This window comes from Lycium ferocissimum, chromosome 1, assembly GCF_029784015.1.
Source record: "Lycium ferocissimum isolate CSIRO_LF1 chromosome 1, AGI_CSIRO_Lferr_CH_V1, whole genome shotgun sequence".
NCBI classification, from domain to species: Eukaryota; Viridiplantae; Streptophyta; class Magnoliopsida; order Solanales; family Solanaceae; genus Lycium; species Lycium ferocissimum.
The window spans coordinates 31,951,200-31,960,403 of NC_081342.1; the positions used below are offsets into that span (position 1 = coordinate 31,951,200).

General features: G+C 35.4%; 1 long non-coding RNA gene across 1 annotated transcript; it reads left to right on the forward strand.

Moving 5' to 3' along the window:
- Nucleotides 1-5,343: 5,343 nt before the first annotated feature.
- Nucleotides 5,344-8,290, forward strand: LOC132054037 (uncharacterized). The gene is made up of 2 exons (XR_009414221.1): nucleotides 5,344-5,581; nucleotides 6,052-8,290. It is a non-coding gene; the product is annotated as an uncharacterized LOC132054037 (long non-coding RNA).
- The last annotated feature ends 914 nt before the right edge of the window (nucleotides 8,291-9,204 follow it).

The following is a 9,204-nucleotide window of genomic DNA, read 5'->3' on the forward strand; positions in this document are numbered from 1 at the left end:
TATATCCTGTGAGTTAACTGGAAGTCCACCTATTTTCTCCCCTTCATTCATCACTACATTGAAATCCCTACCTATAAATCATGGCACTGTTATATTTGTTGATAACTGATATATACTATCCCATAGCTCCAATCTCTTTGTAGCATTACATTTAGCATACACCAGTGTTGAGATGAGTTGCTGATTAAACTCATGAAGATACAACTACAGTGTTATCTATTGGTTGTTATCTTATAACACTTCCACATCAATATTATTAGCAACAAAGAACCAGATTTTCCTTGAACAATTTGCACTAGTTGTGTGTATACCTAGCTTCCTTTTATAACTCTACACTAGTCTAGCCTGTTGAAAAGGTTCGAACAAGGCTATCAAGAAATTTTTTTGATGTTTTTGTAACATTTGGAGCCTATGAAAGGCTTTCTATGCTCTGACTGATAAGATATTCCATATAAATGACTTAATCATCATTTATTAGCTTTCATTGTCATAGCTTTCTTTTGTAACACCCTAGTAGGTTGTTGCTTCTCTAGTCCTTTCTTTCCATTCTTCTTTTGGTCCTTGAGACCAGACTTTGGTGATACATTAGCCTGCACATGCATTTTCAATATTCTGCAAAATATTATCTTCTTTGTCCTCCACCAAATGTTGTTCGTCAAGATCATCTCCTGGTAAATCTTCTTCCTCCTCTTTATCAATAATCTCAATATTATGAGAGATTAGATCATACAAAACCTTGTTAGAAGAATTATGTTTGGGATACACTACTGCTAAATGCCTGACCTCATCTCTGACCACCAAAGAAGCTCATATATTATCAGGAGGACTTGGATTCCTTATCATTCACATTCTTCAACACTATTTTATTCCCAACCTCCGTTTTAGGAGAAAAAGAACCAATGCCCTTCTCATCAACTGATACCTTGAGCCTATCCCCTTTCACCCGACTATCAGAACTAGCCTTCATCTGTTGCAACTCAATGGAATGAACTGAACCATTTTCCTCACGTGGCCTATCATCTGATTGTGAAATTTGCCCTTGATCAAACACTTCCTCAATATGAGGTAGTATTGGTTCTTTGCCCTGAATAAACTCTTCATCTACCAGTGAAGCTGTCATGTTCCCATTGTGCACCAAATCCTCCTTTTCTGCATTACCAGAATTGTTATCTACCCATTTTCTAGTAGAAATCACCTCAGCAACCTTCAGGTCATTCCCACCTTTCTCATTCTCCACCTCAACCCTTTTAACACTCTTTACTTGTTGTTCTTTGTTTAGAGAAACATCATAAATGCCTTCATTATGCCCCTTATTACATTCTTTGCTCTCCTCAATCACCTCCTTGCATTCTACACTATGTTTTGGTATATCATTTATTTCCTTGCTAATATCTACTACCCTTCTGGACGCCACAATATTTGTAACAGAATTATTTCCATCTTCCTCAGTACAAGCATTTAGCACTTCAAAGTTATTTTGTGTGGTAATTCCACCTTCCTCCTTGCTATTCCTGTCCACCTTTTTCTTCTTAAGTTCTCCCTCCTTCTTTCCCTTTCCCTTGTTATTGTTACCAGGAGATGTTACAACTATCCCACTAGATAGAACTTCGGGCATGTACCTTTGAATTGGATATCTCCATCCTCTATATCTAATTTGCCTTCCATGCTGCTAATAAGTACTAACAAAGAGGTGCAACAATAGGTGTAGCCACAGTTGTAGTTGCAGCCACAGGTGAACTATCTGCATTTTTCTGATCCTTTTCTTCTTCCTTCTTGCCTGCACATAACTCAGGATGCAACACTTGACATTCCTCTTTTGTATGACCTTGTAAATTGCATTGTATACAATATTTAGGAAGGTGGTCATACTGAATTTTGACCTTCGCTGCATTTACCTCCTTTGTTTTCTCATCTTCAATCTCCATCATTACAAACTTAGGAAGCTTTGCTAATAAATCCATTTGTACCTTCACCCTTGTATAATTTGGTCGAGTTCTATTGATTGTTTCCATGTCAAGTTGTAATGGCTTTCCTACTGCTGATGCTAATGTAAACAAGGATTCTTTCACAAAGTATGTGGGCAACAGATTTGGGAATGAAATCCATGCCATGGCTACAGAGGTTTCAGCATCCACCTTGAAATTAGAATCATAAATTAATGGTCTCATTTGATATGTAAAACCATCCCTCGGCTTCAACTAGTAAGCACTCTTAGAAGATATATTATGAAGTCTTCCATTAATTTACACCTTATTAACACATGCTTATCTTTTAGAAAACCAACAACACATTTACCCTTCGCACCACATTGTTGAGGGATGATATCCTTGAATTCTTCCATTTCAGGCCAACTATATAAGAACTTAACAACAATTGCATGTTCTAAGTTTTCCAACTTCTCCATTCTAGACACTTATGATGATGTCCATCTAACCACAGGTATTCCATCAACGTACATGAGCTCCTTCATAGGGATAGGATCACATGTGGGATTAGAACTAGAGGCAAAACTATGTGTAAGTGTTTGAAAATAGTTTGGAGTAGGGTTTGTACTGGAGGAAGGATTCGGGTCAGTTTGCTAGGGTTTGGGATATTTCAAGTGTGTTAGGGGAGGATGGTCGTCTTGGTAGTTGGTAGGAGGGGGCTGGTCGGCCACAGTGGTCGGAGCGGCCATAATTGTAGAAATAGGGTTTTAGGCTAGGGTTTGCATGGGAAATTTAGGAGAGATAAAGGAGCTTTTCTTTTCTTTTTGACATTTCATTTTATATCTTTATTTACCCTTCTTAAGAATGAATCTATGGTCATTCCTACTAGAAAGTCTATAGAACTTAAGGAAAAAGATGGGTTTTGACCTTTACTTTACTATTTGATATTTAGCCTTCTAATATAAGATTTGTTGATGGATTTGACTAATCTAAGCATGAAATTTGATGAATTAGTAACCCATAGGCTTGAATCTTCCATTGTAGTTGATGAAGTGAGGGATTGAAAGTTAGGGTTTCTACCCAAATTGGGCTTTTTGACTTGAATGATGAAATTGACAAATTCTTGAGTTATTTAGCAATTGGGGAGTAGAGTTGGACTTCTAGAGCGTTGGGTTACCTATTCCATATTTGAAATACCCGTTTTACCTTTGTGGGCCTGTTTCCCCCCTTTTTCTTAGTTATTTTTTATTTGAACGATAGTATAGCAATATGGGTATCATTGTTTCTTATTTTTAACTTAGAATTCGATAATGTATAGACTTTGAATACTTGGAGGCTCTTTGGAAAGGCAAGTCGCATATTTGATTATTCATCGCTCCTGCTCGACAGCCAGGTGTTGACACCTAATTTTTGACCTCCCGTAATTTATTTTAATTACTCAGAGTCCTTGGATGATAAACGAAGTGAACCGTGCAATTTTAGAGGTCAAAATGATTTCATAAAAAAAATTCGGATAGTATTTTACCACTCTTATTTAGTAAAATAATTTTGCTAATATTATAAGCCATTTAGGAATTAAATGGCACATTTTACAACAATTATGAATTATTTGCTGGATTTAACCAAAGATAAAAGCAATTTTAAATAATTATTTATTTGATTTTTTGAATTGCCAAAAATAAATTAGCAAATATTTCATTTCATTTAATCCAAGTAATTTGATTAATTAAAAGAATTGACCATTTTATCCTTCAATCCTTAAATTCTGTATATTTAAATATGCATTGGCATAATTTGTTAGAATTAATCATGATTAAATTCCACAATAATTAGTTGATTAGTCAATTATGGCCTTGATTTAAAGAACCAAACTCATTAGTTCAAATCAATTAAGGTCACTATTACAAATTGACCTATCAATTGTTTAGTTATTTTTGTTATGGCCACAATTGAAGTAACCAATTCATGGTTTAAGGTAATTGGGTCATTTTTTTAGCCTCTTAATGATTTAATTGATTTGATTATGGCCTTAATTAAAGTAACCAAATTCATTAGCTTAAATTAATTAAGGTCATTAATTGCCAGCAAGAGGATGGGTAAAATGTAATTGTGATGGAGCAACAAAAGGAAATCCTGGTCCAAGTGCCATTGCCTTTTGTGTTAGAAGTGAAAAGGGAGATTTGTTGTTAGCTGCAGGATATAAAATCCATGACGGAAACAATCTGGTTGCTGAGGTTGTTGCTATTAAGAAGGAGTTGAGCATTGCATTGAAAATGATCTGGCTCCTTTGATAATGAAGACTGATTCTATAGCTATGCAGAAGTTCATTATGGGTGAATGGGACATCCCTTGGAGTATTGTGATGACAGTAAAGGAGATCCAAAGATTGATGAAGCGAAAGTTAGTGAAGGTGGAGCACATTTTCAGAGAAGGCAATGTACTAGCAGATTTTTTGGCTAACTTTGTTTTTGATTTTGCAGGTACACAATAGTTCACTAATTTCCCAGAATTACCAACTATGGCTAGAAGAATTCTCAACTCAGACAAATCTCAGATGCCATATCTGAGAATTAGACATATATCAGATATACAGCAACAAACATGAGGATGAAATGAAAATTTGCACCTGTAGAGTTTCTGTAGCTGTTGTTCTATATTTCCATACATATGATTCTGTTGTTGATATTTGGGTGGTATTAGTGTGATATCATGCTCATCCCCATGAAGAGAATTTTCAGCTGTATTAGTTTCAAATCACAACAGGAATGGGATATATGACACAAGTTATACTTGCTGAATTGCACAAGCTGAAACTAGCAAGAAATGTGACTTGGAAACTATTTTGGAGGCCTGAATTATATTCAACTAGATCTTGTTCCATACCACCTGGTGAGAGCTTGGAAGTGCGATAGATGGAGGAAGGTCAAGGCACCAGAATTTGCATTTCAAATTGCTTTTGTCATTGCTGTTTTTAGCTTATTTTTAGTTGTTGCTATTAGCTTCTTTTCATTTCTTTTCTTGTTTTCATACTCTCATTTTTTTTTTGGAGCAGTACTCTTGTACATATTTTTGCTTTTAATAAATTCCCATCACTATTGATGGTTTAGCTAAAAATTTAATTGGCTAATTAGGCCAAATATGGCCATAAAAGCTGTATTTGCAAACATAATCCCATTTGCATAATTGACCATATTTTAAATTAATTAATCGGTTAATTATGTCCTAATTTGATTATAATCAAAATATTATGGTCAATAATCGATGTTTTAACTTTACCCTTTATACGCGTATATACGCTAAATATACATACACATATGCAATATACACATGGTGCCCCTTCCTTTTCTTTTAAATCTGGATCGAGGCCCAGTCTAATACTGGACAGACCCGGCCCAGATCAATGATAAGAGGGGTAACACTCCTTCTCCTCCTTATTTTCACATTACCTCCACGCCAAACATCCCCTTCTCTCACCTCTCTTCTTCTTTTAACCCTAACCCTAGCAGCCGCTTAGGATTTCTCCTATCTCTCATGCCAGAAATGGCAATGGCGCAGAGAAGAGTAGGCCCGTTCAGTCCCTACACATCCATATGAGGTAGCATTAAGTGCTACTCCCCATTTTACCACTCATTCTCACCAAACACAACCTAAGATAGGTAATTCTCTCCCTCTCTCTCTCTCTCTTATTTTTCATTTTTTTCGCCTGAATAAAGTACACAATGCATTGATGACCTTGGGTTAAGTCAAGCGTTTCAACCCTCGAACCTCATTGGTTCTTCATGAACTGACCGGATAGAGGGTGAATTGTTGAGAATCGACTGTTCAAAGTTATTTTTGGTTAACATAGCCATTGGTTGTTAGATGGAAGGATGATTTCTCAGAAATCACACTAGTCCCACATCAGTTGTGGAATTAAGGTTGGGTATTTAGGGGTTCTATAAATAGAGCCCCCACTTCATTGAAAAAAAAGGAGGTTTTGAACACTCTTGCATACACAAAAGCTTGATATTTGAGCATTTGACTCAAATTTTAAGCGAGTAGTAAAAAATTTATACTAAACTGTTGGAGGTTGAGTCTTCAGTTTAAAAAGTTTGATTTTATTTTCTTGTGTGGTGGCTGGGTTAAGGACAGAATCATGAAAGGCTTTCAAATCCATTCTTACTCGTGGCTGCACCCAAAAAAGGTTAGCTTTTATCTCGTTATTACTTTCCTTTAGTTTTTCTTCATTTAGTTTAAGTGTTAGTGATAATCTGCTTAGTTAGGTATTGATAATGTGAGCTATGCTTAGTTAAAATGTTATTATGAGAATGCTATGTTAGTTTTATTGTATATGTGATATGTGTATGGTTATGATTGATCATTAGTGCCTTTGTGATTTAGTTTAGATATGATTCTATCCTGTTAGCCTAAAGCAGTCTCTAATAATGTGGTTGACCGATGACTAATCATTTAGATCACTAATGCCTAATTATAAGACCCGATGGTTGAGTTCAAATAGATCCGTTATGATTTGCTTAAATACATATCAAGGTCTAATTAATTTAACAAAGTGACACACATTAGTTTAAGGTTTTTAGGCATGATTGAAACTGGAAGTGAGAAGGCTTTGAATTAGTGTTTGATTGCTGATTGTTGAAGATTGAGTGGGATTTAAGTAATCTGTCCTAGAGGAGTCTGACGTGGATAGGTTTTAAAGGTGATTTGTCTTTTCATTTTATGCTATTTGGGTTGGTTCAATGAAAGGGTGAGAGGATCATGTGTGTGGGTGCATAAGTTATAAACCACTTGGCAATGGGGATAGCCTTTTTAAAGGCATATTAAGAGAAGAAAGACAATAAAATAACCAAGTTTCACTTGGTTCACAATGCTTTCTTCCAAATAAGAGGTGGCCACAGCACACCTCATATGCCTATGGGGAAAAAAACCTATGACCATCCACACTTTGATCTTTCTCTTCCCATTCATTAAATCCAGGGATGCCAAGAATGGACTTATCTTGTTTTCCCTTTTCTAATACCTGGTACTAGTTTAAAACAAGCTTGTTGGTGTCTTTGTTCAAGATAATTCACTTCCTGCTTAAGCCTTTATAGCTTTGATGAAAAATTAGGATTAAAGGGTGCTTTTAAGAGGTGGTTTAAAATTTGGGATGTGCATCATGTCATAAAGTCTGGATACTCGCATAAGTTGTCTGTCTGTTTCCCTTCTTCTCTTAAAACCCAAAAAGATTAGGGGGTGCAGAGTTTTTTTTTTTTTTTTTTTTGTGTGTGTTTAAGCTTGACATATCACAAGATCGTTGGTTTTGTCCAATGTGCATCCTTGTGTCCTAAGTTTAATTAGTTTAGCAGCTTCTGTTTGGAATTCTACTTTGAATATGCCATGGTTTGTTGTACACGAATCCTTCTGTAATTAAGTATGCTGCTCAGGTTAGCATCTGGTGCAAATTTTGATTTTTTGCCATACTTATTGAAGTCTGTTTGAACCAAAGATAATCACTAATATGTCTAGGTTATGTTCAACGCATGTTCTTTGTAAGAAACTCAATTATAAGTTTGCCTTAGCTTAGGTTTGATCGCAATGATGAAAAGAAAAGAAACTAGGCTTAATGATTAAGACAAGTTTAAAAATTAGCCTAAGATGAGATATAAATAGGGATATTTATGAGTTTTGTTAATAAGATGTGTATGTATTTGTGGTATATCAGCGGTTATATTACGTATATTTACAAGTATATTTCCCACATAGGGTGTATATCAATATCAAAGGGATAGAATTTCATTAGGCTTCAATACCTGGGCAAAAAATCTAGATTTTGTAGGTAGTTGGGCTTGGCCCACTACAAGTTTAATAGATAAGCCCTTGATTCACACTAAGTCAAAAAGAGAAGAACAAAATGGGGATCCTCGGTGGATTTGTTAATTTGAAATAAGGGGCTGCCATGCCCAATTCCAGGATATAACCAAGTACCCATATCAACTCTGTTATGTATGGTGTATATATATATATATATATATATATCTGTGTGTGGGTGTGTATGATAAGTTCAGTAAATTATTCTAACCGGGTTCCATTTTTCTCCTTCCTCTTATTCGATGCATGCCACTTGGGCCGGTCCAAACTGAACCTGTTGGGGTACAGCCCAACAGTGTCGATTCTTTTGCAAAACAAAATGAGCCTAACGAAGGAGAAGGGAAGCAAATTCGAAGATACGTAGAAGGCCCAACCATGGGTAAAAATGGTCAACTAGGGGCTTGGTACTCCCCTAGCCTAACTTACTTTTACTTATGCATTTATATTTGTGATGTTGTATTACATTTGCATATTCACAAAAAACTTGTATTATTGGAATCTTTTATGGTTATGAACTAGTCGTCTTAGGACAACGGTGCTTACACCATTTAGTAGACCTTAAGTCCCCCAATACGATTTTCAAAAAACAAAAGAAAACTGGACTAAGCATGACGATTTATAGAAGTTAGTATGAAAAACGTTTTCTTTTATAAAGCCACATGAAACATGAAGAATTTTCCATCAACACAAAACGTTATCGCATTCCGTTTTCCACAAATTGGATTAGGTTACAAAAAATAAAGAACACATGTTTATGAATCAAAATGAATGTGAGATTAAGGATGAATCAAGACTAAATGATTTCGGCCCTCAACCCACAAGAACTTTGAGACTAAAAGAAAAGATTTTTGGGCCAAAGACCCACTAAGAGCGAAAGAAATAAATGCATGGTTTTGGGCCAAGCCCACTCAGAAAACAGGTTGGGAAATATATGCAGTTGATTTTTTAGGAAATAATAAAACTGAGCCATTTATTTAAAACGAATACATTCGTAAATACAAGGTTTTAGGATAGGACGTTCCAACGTATTATACGGATTGACCCGAAACGAAGTGTGGCATTTAGGCATGAATGAAAAAAATATATATACATATGCTTATATTACGAAAACCAAAACACTTTGCACCTTTTACAAAAAAAATACATTATCCTTGTACATAAAATGAGACTATTCTTATCCGGATATTATAAATTCAAACCTAAGATAACCTTTATATAAAGGGAATATATTAAACTTTTTTTCAAAAACCAAATGATATGCAATAATGAAAGTCTTTTATAAATGCGTGAATAAACACAAACTAAACTGTTCACACAAATAATCATACACTGAAATTCGAAGGTCAACCGTATAGTACAGATCCTTAATACTAGGGTGCCTAACACCTTCCCCGGGGGATCACCAGAACCCTTACTTAGAACTTTAGATTAC